Source organism: Macaca mulatta, chromosome 3 (genome assembly GCF_049350105.2).
Source record: "Macaca mulatta isolate MMU2019108-1 chromosome 3, T2T-MMU8v2.0, whole genome shotgun sequence".
NCBI lineage: Eukaryota > Metazoa > Chordata > Mammalia > Primates > Cercopithecidae > Macaca > Macaca mulatta.
In genome coordinates, this window is record NC_133408.1 from 163,596,778 (window position 1) to 163,612,501 (window position 15,724).

The window sequence follows — 15,724 nt, forward strand, 5'->3', positions numbered from 1 at the left end:
TTATGAGAAAGCAGGAAGCCAATTGTTTGCAAACTATATTGCAGGAAATGAAGCCTCTGTAAAGCTTGTATTTAGGTGAACTTTGAACTTTTGCCAATGCAAAGAATAAGCACTATTTGCAAATCCCCAGAAGGCACTGAAGGCGGCAAGCAACAATTCAAACACAGAATAGCGTGGATTAGACATCATGGGAACAGAAAACCATGGAGCCTCACAGGAAGAGTCATCCAGACCTGGCCAAATTCCTGAGACAATTCCTTCTGTCACTTGGATTTAGGGATTCTCTCAAAATCTTTAAAGAAGAGAATCTGTAAAAAATTTTTTAAAAGAAACACTTATATGGTGTTTATAAGTATACTATGAACCTTTCAAGTTATAATTATTTAATCTTTAAATCAACTATATGAGATGCTGTCAATTCCATTTATAGATTAAAAAACTGAGGCATAATTTGCCCAAGACCATAGAGCAAGCACCAACAGAACCAGGCCTAAAAATCAGGTAGTCTGTTTAAACACAGAATTACCATATGACCTAGTAATTCCACTTCTAGGTATATGTCCAAGATAAGTGAAAACATGTGTCCACATAAAAACTTGTACACTAATGTTTATAGCAGTACTATTCATAATAGCCAAAAGGTAGAAAGAACCCAAATGTCCACCAACAGATGAATGGATAAACAGAATGTAGTATATACATGCAATGGAATATTACTCAGCCATGAAAAAGAATGAAGTGCCAATATATACTACATAATACAGCATGGATGAACCTTGAAAATATTATATCAAATGAAAGAAGCCAGTCAGAAAAGACCACATATTGTATGATTCCATTCATATACGATGTCCAAGATAGGCAAATCTATGAAGACAGAAAATAGATCAGTGGTTTCTTGGAAGTGGGGAGGTGATAGCTAAGGGGGCAACAAGATCTCAAAAAAAAAAAAGTCAGGATCTGGATCAAGAGCCTGTGCTCTCAATCTCTGGGCTATGCTCATCTTTCTTGATCACAGAAGCCTACTGACTACGACTTCTTGCTGTATATATTCACATACCATAAAATACATATGGTTTTGGTATTCATTTGGGGGCAAAGTCAGGTAAAAAGTATCCTTAAAGTAAAAGGTTAAAAAGAAGCCTGACTTAATGAGACTCAATTATAAATGGATGAGTAACAGGTTCTATGAAGTTTTAGCATGTATTTGCTATGACTATTCGTGTACCCTTCTCTTTTTATGGAAAAGGTCTTCTATTCTCTCATTGCTACTGAACATCACAGAAAAAGCTATAATAAAGTGTCAGGGTAAAATTCCAGAACAGGTCCATCACATTGCTACTCTGTTGAACTAAGTAACCTTTTAGTCAAATAAAACTCCAAACTTAATTGCTCAGGGAAGCAATATTAAAGTTCTGAGAAAAATGTCAGCTAAGTAAATGGGGCCCAGACACTTGAAAACTGAAAAGCCAAAAACTTACTTTTCTTGCCTTTGCAAAAACAAAACAAAAATAAAGACTATTATTTCTGAAACTGGCTAACAAATAGATCAAGTAGATATGAAAAGGGCCCCCTGTTGGTCTCTGCTTATCATAAGTACTAAGTAAATTGGAGACTGGAGTCCCACACTAAGGCTGGGGCTTAGCATATGTAAACTTTTTAAAATTACTAAGGCACGTGGCTCCTTGATGATAATAGTCTCAGGTTATAAATAACCTTCTCATCATTACCAGACTCTGCTTTAACTCACCTGGAATTCATATGAGTAGCTATCAATCAAAAATGGCAATTTGCAAAGTCATACACTTTCTGTTTATCAATGTTTTCTAAGAAAAGCAGTTTGTTCCCCAGGTCTCAATTCCAAATTCTCAAAAAGCTTATATTTGAAAACTTAATTACACCTATGGCAATAATAATAATTTTAAAAAGTGCCCACAATTACACATTCCTCAATAAGCAATTCCACAAATTTTCCTTTTATTTTACCCACCAGAGGGTGCTACTTCCTTACATTTCCTAAAGGTGTGGCCTGGCTTCTGAAGGAAATGTTTATATTGTTTTAAGTACCCCGTGTTGATATTCAAATTGGCAAGTTTCTGTTATTCAAGATTCTGTAATGCAATAGGAATCTTGTAATTGGACACCTGTCAGTGGTAGTTATTGAGCTAGTTGTAACACAGTCAGATGTTTAACTTTTAAGTCACTCTTGTGTATTTAAGCCAGAAGTAAGGTCAAGTGATTACAGGTCAGTTGTGGTTATAGAAACTATGCAATTATCAGAGGCTCCACCCTTCTACTTGCTTAGTGCTTTATTCTTAATAAGGAAAAGAGTGGGTGTGTTCCTTCATCCCATAAACACTGCTTCATTTAAAGAGAGAGAGAGAAATAACCTACAATGATCTTAGAACCATAATTTAGTCCTAAATAAAGACTTATAAAGATCTTGCACTATCCTTTTCAAACCACAAAATGTAAAGCCATCTCTAAAAAGGGATAATCATATTATCACGAACTTAAAAGCAACCTTAGGAAAGACAAAGCTGAAACTAGCAGTGGGACAGGTAGTTGGGTGTGTGAATCACATTCAAAGGGCTGACAGAAACAGATCAAACATGCCATTTGCTCCCTTCCTGGCACTCTTGCAATTAAATGAGTGGATAGGGCAAGTTCTGACTAATAGAATGTTTGTGGATGTAAGTGTGTCCTTTCCAGACTGAAGTAGTGAAAAGTCCATGCAGATTTCTCAAGTTTCTCTTTCCCTTTAATAGAATACCCAAGGAAGCAGCATGTTTAGGATTAAGCAGCTACAAGATGGTGGCAGCTCCAGCATCCTGAGTCTCTGAGTGACTGTGTGGAACAGAAAATTCTATTACTCTAGAGTATGGTCTAGGGGAGGGAAACAGGAAAGGAAGTCAGAGAAGTAACTGAGACCAGATTAGATAGGGCCTTGAAGGAAATGGAGAGCCATTGAAGAGCTTTGAGCAAAGGAGTGCCATGATCTGACTTAAGTTTTTAAGAGAACACTACGCTTGCAACTAGGCTGAAGGGGGCAATCATACAAGCAGGGAAACTTGTAAGAGGTTATTAAATAATTCAGGGCATCCACATTTATCAGAGTTAACTGTATATATCAGTAGACTCATTACAAACTCTTTTAGTATTGATAAAGTAATGTCATTTCTCTCTGACGGATTCATATTTAATATATTTTCCTCTCTTTCTTCTCCTCATAGCCTTATGTAAAGACATTCTTATTTCTTCATTGTAGATTTCCCTTTAATTTTTCTGGTTAAAAGGCAATCAGAAAAAAATTAATTTCATAGCTCCTTTTAAGCCAATATTTTCAGTTCCCTATTCTTTTATCAGTAGGCTCATTTTTCTAATCTTTTTGAAAATATAATACTATGGATGGTATTTTATAAAAGTAATTTATAAATTTATAAAGTTATAAATTAAAATTATATAAATTATACATTTATAATAATTTATATTATGTATAAATTTATATAAATTAAATTAAATTAAAATTTAAAAATACAAAAACCTATTCTTATTTCTAAATTTTTATATATATTAATTTACATATTATATATACATAATTTATATTATATTATATTGAGGCTGGGCACAGTGGCACATACCTGTACTCCCAGCACTTTGGAAGGCTGAGGCATGTGAATCTCCTGAAGTCAGGAGTTCAAGACCAGCCTGGGCAACATGGTAAAACCCCATCTCTCTACTAAACATAAAAAATATATATATTTAAATGTTAGCAACATTTTGCTAACATTATTGTTAATAATTTTTCATTTACTCATTTCGGTTCCATGTTTTTTGTTCTTTTGTTCTTTTTATCACACATGTTTTTCTACCAAGGAATGACTGCATTTTAAACAAGGTCTCTTATTTACTTCAATTCCAATATGAATTTTTGTTTGAATACATTATTTGGTACATGAAATCACTATTAATTAAAAATAGAAGTCTTGCCTGGGCTTGGTGGCTCACACCTATAATTCCAGCACTTGGAGGCTGAGGTGGGCCGATTGCTGGAGCGCAGGAGTTTGAGACCCACCTGGGCAACATGGTGAAACCCCGTCTCTACTAAAAATACAAAGAATCAACCAGGCATAGTGACGCGCCTGTAGTTTCAGCTATTGGAGGTGGGGCTGAGGTGGAAGGATCGCTTTAACTGGGGAAGTGGAGGTTGCACTGAGCCGAGATCACGCCACTGCACTCCAGCTTGGGCAACAGAGACTCTGTCTCAAAATTTAAAAAAAATAAAAAAAATTAAAAAATAGAAGTTTTTCTTTTGGTAGCTAAAATATCAAATAAGTATATCATCTTCTATGATTTAATTAGAATGCAATCACTTCATTTTCTTGCATCTTTAACAATTCCATCTAGTGTAATAGCCATTTAAAATCTCAATGTAATTTATTTCTCTCTCTCTCTCTCTCTTTTTTTTTTTTTTTGTCTTTTGATTTTTGTTTTTGTTTTTAGAAGCAGTCTAGCTCTGTCGCCCAGTCTGGAGTGCAGTGGTCTGATCTCGTCTCACTGCAACCTCTGCCTCCTGGGTTCAAGCGATTCTCGTGGCTCAGCCTCCCGAGTAGCTGGGATTACAGGCACGTGTCCCCACGCTGGCTAATTTTTTTTTGTATTTTTAGCAGAGATGGGGTTTTACTGTGTTGCCCAGATTGGTCTTGAGCTCCTGACCTCGGGAGAGCCACCTGCCTTGGCCTCCCAAAGTGCTGGGATTACAGGCATGAACCACTGTGCCCAGCCTCAATATAATTTCAAAATAAAATTTATTTTATTTGGTACATGAAATCACTATTAATTAAAAATGAAAGTTTTGCCCAGCCTTGGTGGCTCACGTCTGTAATCCCAGCACTTTTGGAGACCGAGGTGGGCTGATTGCTTGAGCAGAGGAGTTCGAGAACCACCTGGGCAACGTGGTGAAACCCTGTCTCTACTAAAAATACAAAGAATTACCAATGAGAATATGGTCAATTTAGGCATTATTCATATTATTTCTGATTCACTTTTGGTTTTCTTATTGAGGCACTTAAATAAATCTTGTTAAATCTACTAAAAATGTTTTAAAATGATTGTCTTTTAAATTTATGTAGAATTGAGTGGGAGTGGGAATAGCATTGAGTTATTAATCCAGAAAATGAATACTGATCTGTTTTCTATCCATGTACTTTAATATTCGCTCAAAAATAGGTAAACTATTTTAAGGTACTCATTAGCTTAAACCGTAAATTGCCTGAGGCTTTTTCTCTCATGAGGAGAACGGATGAAAAAGTGAAAATTGACTTATTGAAGATGACTTAAATTCTAAAGTTAAATTTAAAAAATACAAAAACGTACTCTTATTTCTAAGCAGTTAAAACGTTCTCTACAAAAAATAAGGTAAGTAAATGTATCTTATTTATTTGATTTCATCAATTTCATTTCATGTTTGATTTTATAATCTTTTTTCAGTATCCTCATCCTCCATTTTGTAGGCTAAGTAGAAGTTATTATGAAACTTCTATTTTCAGTATTATACATCTCTTGAGTCTACCGTTGCTACATATTTAGGCTGCTCATATAATTTTTTGTCTAAATTGGGACAGTTTGGGGATTAAAATGTGCACTACTAATTATCACACGAGGGCAACAGGTGTAAATTGTGATTCTCCCCAGCAAACCAGACTGCCTGGTCAACTATAAACAGGTGTGAGGGGAGTGCATTTTTTCCCCCCATGGTTTTTCGTCCTAGAGGGTAGAGAATTTCTAGAATAGTATGGAAAACACTTTTATCTTTTCTTGTCTTTTCTCTTATTCCTCTCCAGGGGAGGAGGAGTGACTTTTCTGATTGATGAGTTTATGAGAAGAAACTGAACATATAATCTCCAAGTACAACTATTGCCAAAGTAACCAATGTAATGCCTGATGCTTCCAAAAAGAAAGATTTCCCCAGATACTTGTTGCAGAAGTTTCTGATATTATATGAAAAGGTTTTTTTTTGCTTCATATTCTAACTTAAATGTCCATTTGGACTTTTGGAAAGTTAAATTTAAACGTACCCCTTTCCTCACCATAGTCCCCTCTACTGTAAATCTTTTAATAATCTTCCGATAGGATGATCTTTTTAAAGGAGAGCTTTCATCTCATTTTTCCATATCAAGGATGACTTGTCTGTTCCTGACAATCCTCTGTTCAACTTTTAATAAATCAAGGTAATTTGATTTAAATGGAACTTATGCCTTTTGGCACACATCAGCAGTGCTTGTATTAGACAACAAATGAAGTTCCATTTACTTTGTCTTGTGTATTCTTTGGCTACATTTATTATTAATATAAATTTAAATATCTAACCCACATTGTAGATCCCAAGTTGGGAAATTTTTGTTTGTTCTTTTTTCTTTTGAAGACTTCCCTACAAAAGAATACAGCTTGGGTATATGTTACTTTTTAACACCCTATAAATCTTTTTTTGGCACTGAATCTTAAATTTTAAAGACAGAAACAAAAGATACTAAAGGAAAAGCTAAGTATTAACAAATACTTTCAACTGCTTGTAAAAATAAGACAGCTTAATAAATAATTTTTAAGAGATGTAGTACCATTTCAAATAGGATACATATTTTAAGATTATGAAACATATGCAATTGTATACTACTATATTACACTACTGCGTAAGGTCAACCTTATGTCTTAAAATCTGTCATGAGTGACCTTGCTGGTGTCTCAGGACTGAAAGACACTAGCCTCCATATACCTGATTATTTACTACAATTCTAAATCTGGTGTTGTTCTATTCCCTTAGCCTTTCAGGAGTAAATTCAGTTAAGTACCACAAAGTTGAGAGGCTGTACCATCCAAGCATTCCCTTCTTGAGAAATAATCCTCTCTCTACTCTAGCTGAAGGATCTCTAGGGAGAGATAAAGAGGCCACAGACTCCATTGGCATGGTGGCATGCATCTCTAGTCCTAGCTACTTGGAAGGCTGAGATAGGAGGATTGCTTTAGTCCAAGAGTTTGAGGCCAGCCTGGGCAATGTCTCTAAAAAGTAAAATAAAATTTTAAAAAATTTTTAAGAAGGGGGCCACAGAGCCATCATTTGAGTGTAAAAAAGAATGCCACCTTCACTAGACTGATTTACTCATAAACCCCTTCAATATTTTAATACTTGTATACTGATGTCTTTAATCAGCATCTAATTGCTTCAGCAAAGTTGCCTTTTCTTGGTTTTCATCTTCCACAGCTTGCCTTCCTTAAATGCTTGTGTTCCTTATCTTTAGGTACACTGTACTGTCCTTCCAATTCTCTCAAGACTGTTTTTCCTTTTATTATTGGACATTTTCCTTTTTCAATTTAAATGTAGGTGATTCTCAAAATTCTATCTCATCTCTGCTTTGTAGATATTTTCCTCCTTTGCATCAACCATCACTTCAACACAGAAGATGCCCAATTTTATACTTCTAGAAAAATTCCTAACTGCCTGCAGCAGATCTGCATGTGAAGATATGTACACCCGCAAATCAGTGTCTGTTACCATTTGTACATGCTCTTTCTCTTTCTGCTTCTGCATCTTTCCTCTTGCCATTTCCTCCATCTGTAGTCCCTTTGCAATTTCAGCTTGTTGAAATTCTGCTTGTGTTTCAAGCCTTAAATACCACCTCCAGCTTAAAGTTTATCCAGATCTTTTAAACCACATTTGATAGCTCCACGTTTTGAACTCACATGGCATTCTGGGTATGTCTAGCTTATGGAACGGATTTTACTCCACATAATATATAGGTTATCTATATAATTGTCTTATCCTCATACTAGAGTTCGCAATTTACTCCCACAATACTATATATGCTAAGAAAATGTAGCTTTTCTCCCCTCTCTAACAAAGCTGATTATTCTCACAAGCCGCCACCCAACCTATGTGAATAAACACAGTAGCAAATGGCATATATAGTGTGAAGTATATGGTGGGTGTGGTTATGCACATATGTTTCTTGACTTTACCCACCATTGGGGATTACTGATTCACAGGTGTAACAATACTACAAATTCCAGTGCTCTGAGACCCCTCATATGGAAGTCTGGCCTTTTGCCCTGATTGTCCTCTTCAGTTTTCATCTTGAAGAGTCCTAGAGGAAGGGAGGGAAAAGATTCTCATTTAATCAACACTTTAGGGTATACAGGAAAAAGATTACTTTTTGAGTAATAAGAATAAAATTAATCTTAATTTTGTGTATATTTTTCAGTATTTTGTGCAATGATCATTAATTTTGTAACAGCTAATTTAAAAAAAGAAAAAGTTAGCACTCATGCTATTCTCCTTGGTATTTTAAATAGGATGTATATGTTTCCTTCCTTCCCGTTCCCATCACATACATTACCACACATACATTCCATGTGTGCACACACACACGGCCCCCACACATTAGACTTTGAACTTCTTGGGCAGGATTTTGTGTCCATCTTTAGCATCAAACACTGTGCCATGAATGTGGTGGTGAACTTTGCTGATACTTACTGAGTTGAATCTGAATGTTAGATTCTCTACAAACCTTGGAACCTTGGCTATAGATTAGACATTATTCCACAGTTATTTCACAGGAAGTCCTTCAGTAGATCTCTTTATATCAATGAATTCTTATTGAACATTTTAAAAATTTCATCTTAAGCACAATGATTCCACAAGTTGTAAATGTAACCTATTCTCACTTCCAGATGTGGAGGTGGGGTCTCCTAAGCAGGATCTCAGAGATAAGCCCTTCCGTAATTACTAGTCTGTCTTCCCCAGGGGATTTGGAAAGGTTAAATTAGTGTAAATCAAGAGATTATGCTATGTAGTGAAGGGTAAGGGTGAAAAAGTTGTAAGTCCATTTATTTAGGTCTCCTATAATATAATCTTAATAAAGATGAATAACTTTCCCCTGTAGAAGTCTTGCACAAGTTTTGAATCTTCTTTTTTCTTCTCTTCAATTATTCTGGTGAGTAGAAATACTTCTGACTTTCATATATTACTCATATCCAACAATCTGTTCACCTCTCCTATTATTTCATGTGATTTGTAGATTCTTTTGAATTTTTGCATAAGCAATAATGTTGTTGGATATGAATTTTATTCTTTTCCTTTCCAATTCTTATGTCTTTAAATGAAGGAAGGTATAAATGGAATTATATTAATGTAAAGTTATTACATTTTTGAAATGTGGAGTGTAAAACGTGAAGGGGGAAGTGAGAATTGAAAAGTGGAAAGTAGAAAGTGATAGGTATGAAATGTAAAGTGTGAATAACAGTAATACTGAAGGTAGGTAGACATTGATAATTTAAGTTACATTATGAGTCCCAGAACAACCACTGACAGCATAATAAAAAAGAAATAGAACGATGGAGGCAGTAGATAAAGTGAAAGAGCAAGAAAGGCATGAGTTTTTTTTATAAAAAAGAGAAGACACAAAGTGGAAATAAGTAGTAAGATCATAGACACAAAATCCACTGTACTAATTGTTACATTATGCAATAGAATTATTATATTACATAAACACACCAGTTAAAAGACAGACATTGCAGTAAAATAATCAGCAGACTTTTTGGTAGAAATGACTAGTCTATTTTAAAATATAGGCCGGGCATGGTGGCAGGCACCTGTAATCCCAGCTACTTGGGAGAGTGACGCAGGAGAATCACTTGAACCTGGGAGGTGAAGGTTGCAGTGAGGCAAGATTGCGCCGTTGCACTCCAGCCTGGGTGACAACAGTGAGACTCCATCCAAAAAAAAATAAAAATAAAAATAAATAAATAAATAAATAAATAAATAAATAAATAAATAAATAAAATGTGTATGGAAATGGAAAGGATTTGCTTTTTTGTATCAAGTCTGCTTTAACCAATAGTTCTCTTCTTTTTCTTTTCATGAAAGCTACTACTATTCTTTGAGAAAACTAAAACCATAAATAATCTGCAGGTTTGAAAAAAATTGATTGATGCTGGATATTATCATTAGAGCTCAACATTCCTTTTTAAAAAAAAATTTAGCTTAATTTTATTTTTACTTTTTTTTCTTTTCTTTTCTTTTTTTTTTTGAGATGGTGTCTCACTCTGTTGCCCAGGCTAGAGTGCAGTGGCACAGTCTCAACTCACTGCAACCTCTGCCTCCCTGGTTCAAGCGATTCTCCTGCCTCAGGCTCCTGAGTAGCTGGGATTACAGGTGTGTGCCCCCACACCCAGTTAATTTTTGTATTTTAGTAGAGACGGGTTTTCACCATGTTGGTCAGGCTGGTCTTGAACTCCTGACCTTAGGTGATCCACCTGCCTTGGCCTCTCAAGGTGCTGGGATTACAGGCGTGAGCCACTGCACCTGGCTTATTTTTTATATATTTTTAAAGACAGGGTCCCATTCTGTCATCCAGGCTGGAATGCTATGACATAATCATAGTTCACTGTAGCCTCAAACTCCCAGACTCAAGTGATCCTCCTGCCTTAGCCTTCTGAATAGCTGAGACTACAAGTGCATGCCACCGCATCCAGCTAATTATTATTATTATTATTAATTTTTTTTTGTAGAGACAGGCTCCCACTGTGTTTCCCAAGATGGTCTCAACCTCTTGGGCTCAAGCAATCCTCCCACCTCGGCCCCCTAAAGTGGTGTGATTACAGGTGTGAGCTACTATGCCCGGCCAGGGCTTAAGCTTTCATGCAAACAAGACCCTCCATGAAAGAAATTCTCGTCTTTGCCTGGAATGCTCCATAACACATTACAAAGGGCTTTATGGTATACATATATATATGTGTGTGTGTGTATATATGTGTGTGTATATATATGTGTGTGTATACATATGTGTGTATATATATACCTTTGTTGATTAAAAGTTGTTGCAAACTCCAATGTGATTTTTTTTTTATTGGGTCCTAGGTTTAAAAATGTTTTATCATAATGAACTTAGTGATTGATGATTTCATAGTACATAAGAATGTATTTCCCTGATAAAACTTGCTATTCTTGAGTGGAAAGAATGAAGTTCCCAGTTGCACAGGAATATGGACACACACACACACACACACACATGCACGCACGCACACATATTTTATATATATTATCACGTGTGTATGTGTGTGTGTGTGTGTATTTTCTGGTTTAGACCATCTCAATAGGTTCACATTTCAGTTGCAGAAAATGTATAAAGAAAAGAAAGCATGGTAAAACCTCATGGTCATTTTGGACACTGTCCTTGGCAGAACTGAAAAGAGACCTCATAGAACTCTGAAAGATCTAGAGAGAAAGTTGATGCCCTTTCTCTCTAGATCTTCCTACTACAGAATGTCTAAGATACCAATGGTCATAGTCTTTTCAGGCTGCTATAACAAAAATATCTTAAACTGGGTGGCTTAAACAACAGAAATGTATTTCTCACAGTTCTGGAGACTAGGAAGTCCACAGTCAAGGTCCCAATAGGTTTGGTGTCTGGTGAGGGCCTGCTCCTCGGTTCATAGATGGCACCTTTTCACTGTCTCCTTACATGGTGGAAGGGGTAAGGCCATTCTCTGGGGCCTTTGTAATAAGGGAACTAATCCTATTTATGAGGGCAGAGCCTTCCAAATCATCTCCCAAAGGCCCACTTGTTAATATAATCACATTGGAGATTAGGTTTCAACATATGATTCTGAGGGTACACCAACATTAAGACCATAGCACCACTGACAAGAAGGAGGATATAATTGAAACCGATTATTCATCTTCCTTGAGGAATCCATCAGAACTCATTCCATCATGCCTTTTACACAAGAAGCCCAAATTCCCAGGTTATTATTCATCTTTTGTGTGCTCTGCTTTACACCCTCTAATGGAGCCAAGATCATGCCACCCCCTGACTTTGAAAACCTGTTCATTATATTCTTTGTAACTTAAAATCTCCAGTCAAGAGAATCCCCTCGATCAAATTCATCTTCTCTGAGTCTTCTCTGTATTTTCTTGCTATAATAGAAAACTGGTTGTCCTCCAAGTGCACTGCTTCCCTTGCAGCATTCTTTCTTTCTTTTTTTTTTTTTTTGAGACAGGGTCTCACTCCATTGTCCAGGCTGTAGTACTGTGGCATGATCTTGGCTCACTTCAACCTCCACTTCCTGGGCTCCAGTGATCTTCCTACCTCAGCCTCCCGAGCAGCTGGGACTACAGGCATGCACCATCATGCCTGACTAATTTTTGTATTTTTTTTTGTAGAGACAAGGTTTCGCCTTGTTGCCCAGGTTGGTTTAGAATTCCTGGCCTCCAGCAATCTGCCCCCTTCGGCCTCCTAAAGTGCTAGTATTACATGTGTAAGCCACTGCGCCCAGCATTTGCAACATTCTTTCTTGCATTAAGTACATTTATATCATTGCAGCCATCACCACCATCCATCTCTAGGACCTTTTCTTCTGCATCTCTCTTACCTGCTAGTTGTGTTCTCTCTCACCTGTCACATCCTATTGGACAGGGAGGGAGCAAGTGTCCTTCCCGTTAACAATTTATTGAACAACCCCAGCTTATTGAAGCGTATGCCATCAGATCAAACTGAACAGCAGACCAAACCCCTCAAAGTTATGTCACCTACAGATCCTTAGTCTCAACAACCAGATTTTATCACTTTGGTCACTAATTAAGTTTATAAAGTTAAATTCAAAGTTTAGTAAAAGTTATCTCTTTTTTCATTCTTCTGGATTAAATCTGATGGAAGAAAATATGCCAGGAAAAAAGACAAGGTGTGTTTCACTTCTCTATCCCTTGCCAAGTACTTTTTCCCAAATACTAGGTTGCTTCTGGTTCCTGCATGGTTGAAGTGTGGGTATCAGTGGCTGCAAGAGAAGCAGAAAATGTTTACTTGACAGGTGTCAATCTGAAATTGGCTCTTTAAAGCTGACTTTCTTCTTGTGAGGGGTTTCATGGCAAAATGAATGAAAAAGTTGAAAGACAACAAGAAACTGGGGAAAAAAAAAACACATTACTTCATATTATAGTATTTGGTGGAATTACCATAATATAGTTCACAGTATATTTAAGAAACTTCTTGTTGATCACATAGATATTGTTTTTAGGATTTTCTATTACAAACATAGTAGCAGTGAATGCAATTGTATCTATAACATTTTTCATTCAAATAGACTTTACTTTTTAGAGCACTTTTAGGTTCCTAGCAAAACTGTGCAGAAAGCAGAGACACTTGTCACATACGCTCTTCTCCCTGACATCACAACCTTCCCTGCTATTGACATCCCCACCAGAGTGGTACATTGGTTATAGCTGATGATATGGACATTTGTTATAACTGATACATGGAAATGTTCTTATTATCCAATGTCTATAGTTTACATTAGGGTTCACTCTCTGTGTTGTGCATTCTATGGCTTTTGACAAATGTATAACGGCAGATATCTACCTTTAAAGTATTACACAAAATAGTTTCACTGCTCTCCAAATCCACCATGTTCCACCTATTCATCTGTCCTTCTCCCCAACCCTTGGCAACCACTAATTTTTTTTATTGTCTCCATATTTTTTCTTTTCCAGAATGTCATATATAGTTGGAGACAAAGAGTCTCACTCTATCACCCAGGCTGGAGTGCAGCGGCACAATCTCAGCTCACTGCAACCTCTGCCTGCCAGGTTCAAGTGATTCTCTTGCCTCAGCCTCCTGTAGCTGTGATTACAGGTGCACACCACCACACGTGGCTAATTTTTGTATTTTTAGAAGAGACGGGGTTTCACCATGTTGGCCAGGCTGGTCTCAAACTCCTGACCTCATGATCTGCCTGCCTTGGCCTCCCTAAGTGCTGAGAATACAGGCATGAGCCACTGCGTCTGGCTGGTATCTATACCTTTTTACAATGTGTAAAATTATGTTGCTTTCTCCACTGGTTCGCTAGACCTAGCTACTTGCCTGAAACATATCAGATTTGTTGAATAAACATTCAAGTGTATGTATGTATGTATATATGTATATGTATGTATTAGTATATATATTTTATAAGTGGAAAAATGTAGATCTAGTTTTATACCTTGAATAATAGAAATGGCTAGAAAAACATAAAATCTCAGTAAGTAGCATGTAGAAAGAATTCATTATATTTAAAAATGCATACAATTATAATGCATATTTTTGTTACTGTAGTAGAAGTTTGTTATAAAATGTAGACTAGGAACCAAAATAATGCCAAAATAATTTTTCCATAGGCTAGCTACAAAAATAGATGATTGTGTATCATTTATATACGCGGAAAACATAATGAAAACCTCCTAGAAGAGGAAATTTGTAACTGTATTTTACTAAAGCACGATATTTTGTATTTTTAGGCCCTTTGACTCTAAAAAATTTATTGCGATATGACATTTTAAAAAGGTGTTTTTTTTCCCAAGGGTGTCAGTTTATTAGGCATATGTACCCAATGTGCAGTCATGACCAGAGGGAGGTAAAGAATAATATTTATGGAGAGTAGATATTCTTACGTTTTCCCTGAACAACAAATAAAGAATGAAGAAGATTTGCTTTTATATTTTTGTGGGTGAATGGGAGTCAAATTAAGATCTCATGATTGGAGAAGAGTGATGGGAGAGAAACCATCTCTGATAGCTTAGAGATTCATCTGGTGCTACAATACACACTCCACATGAAGGCAATCATCTCAGTAATATCCAGTTTATTTAAAAGAGTAAATTATTATTCACATTTGTCAACTTAAAAATTCAGTGTACAGAGAGCCTACGACTTACTCAAGTTTCTTTACAAACTTTGGATGCTATGTTGTGAGAGTTAGCTTACAATTTTGGTTGGTGTCTTTCCTGAATTTAGTACATTAAATGAAGACACCAAGAACTACATGAGAAACAATGTATGACTCTTAAAAAGAAACTGAGTTTAATTATATCAGAGAAAAATCTGTTTAAAATAAATTCCTTTATTTAAAAAAATCCATACGATAAGATAATTTTGATATATAACTGCAACCATATTGCTTTCAGGATGAGATCTTGTTGGCTGGAATGCATCAACTATTAGATAGTCCTTGTATTCTGGGAAGATTCTTTGGCAGTTTTTGTCCCAACGGACTAGTTAGAGGGGCCTAAAGAGACAAGGTTTATTTAGGGTTTAACTGCTGAATATACAATCCAGTTTCTTTATAGGAAAACCACTGGAGTTAAAGAACTAACAGGATTTTAGGCTTGTTTATATATCTAAGAGAAGATGATAGCACCAAAATCCATAATCAACAAAGGGTAATTAAATTTCTACTTGTTTTTTTTTTTATTTCAGCCTATGCTGTTTCCAAGGGTAACTGCTCTCTGTTTTAAAAACAAACATTGAGGCCAGTGCATTTTAAATTGCATGTAAAGTATTACTGTTAGTACAGTTAGTTATTTCTTTTTGTTCTATTTAATATTAGTTAAAATTCCAATATTTGTTAATTTTCAAGTGGGCATGTTCTTGGAGTCACTTTGCGAGTAATCAATAAGGAGATATGACAATCCATTCAGCCTTTCTTTTCTAGTTCCTCTTACACCCAGCAAAGGCTTGTCAGTACAAGAAGGTTTGGTTAGCGTACTCAGAATCGTAGGAAATTAAAACCAGAATGGCTAGCAGCTAGAGTTTGCGTAGCTGACGAATGTGTGAAACTTTTTATAGTTTTTATTGACTAGATTTTTTTTCACATTTCAAGTGAAAAAAAAAAAAAGCCCCACTCATCCTCCCTTGTTGCG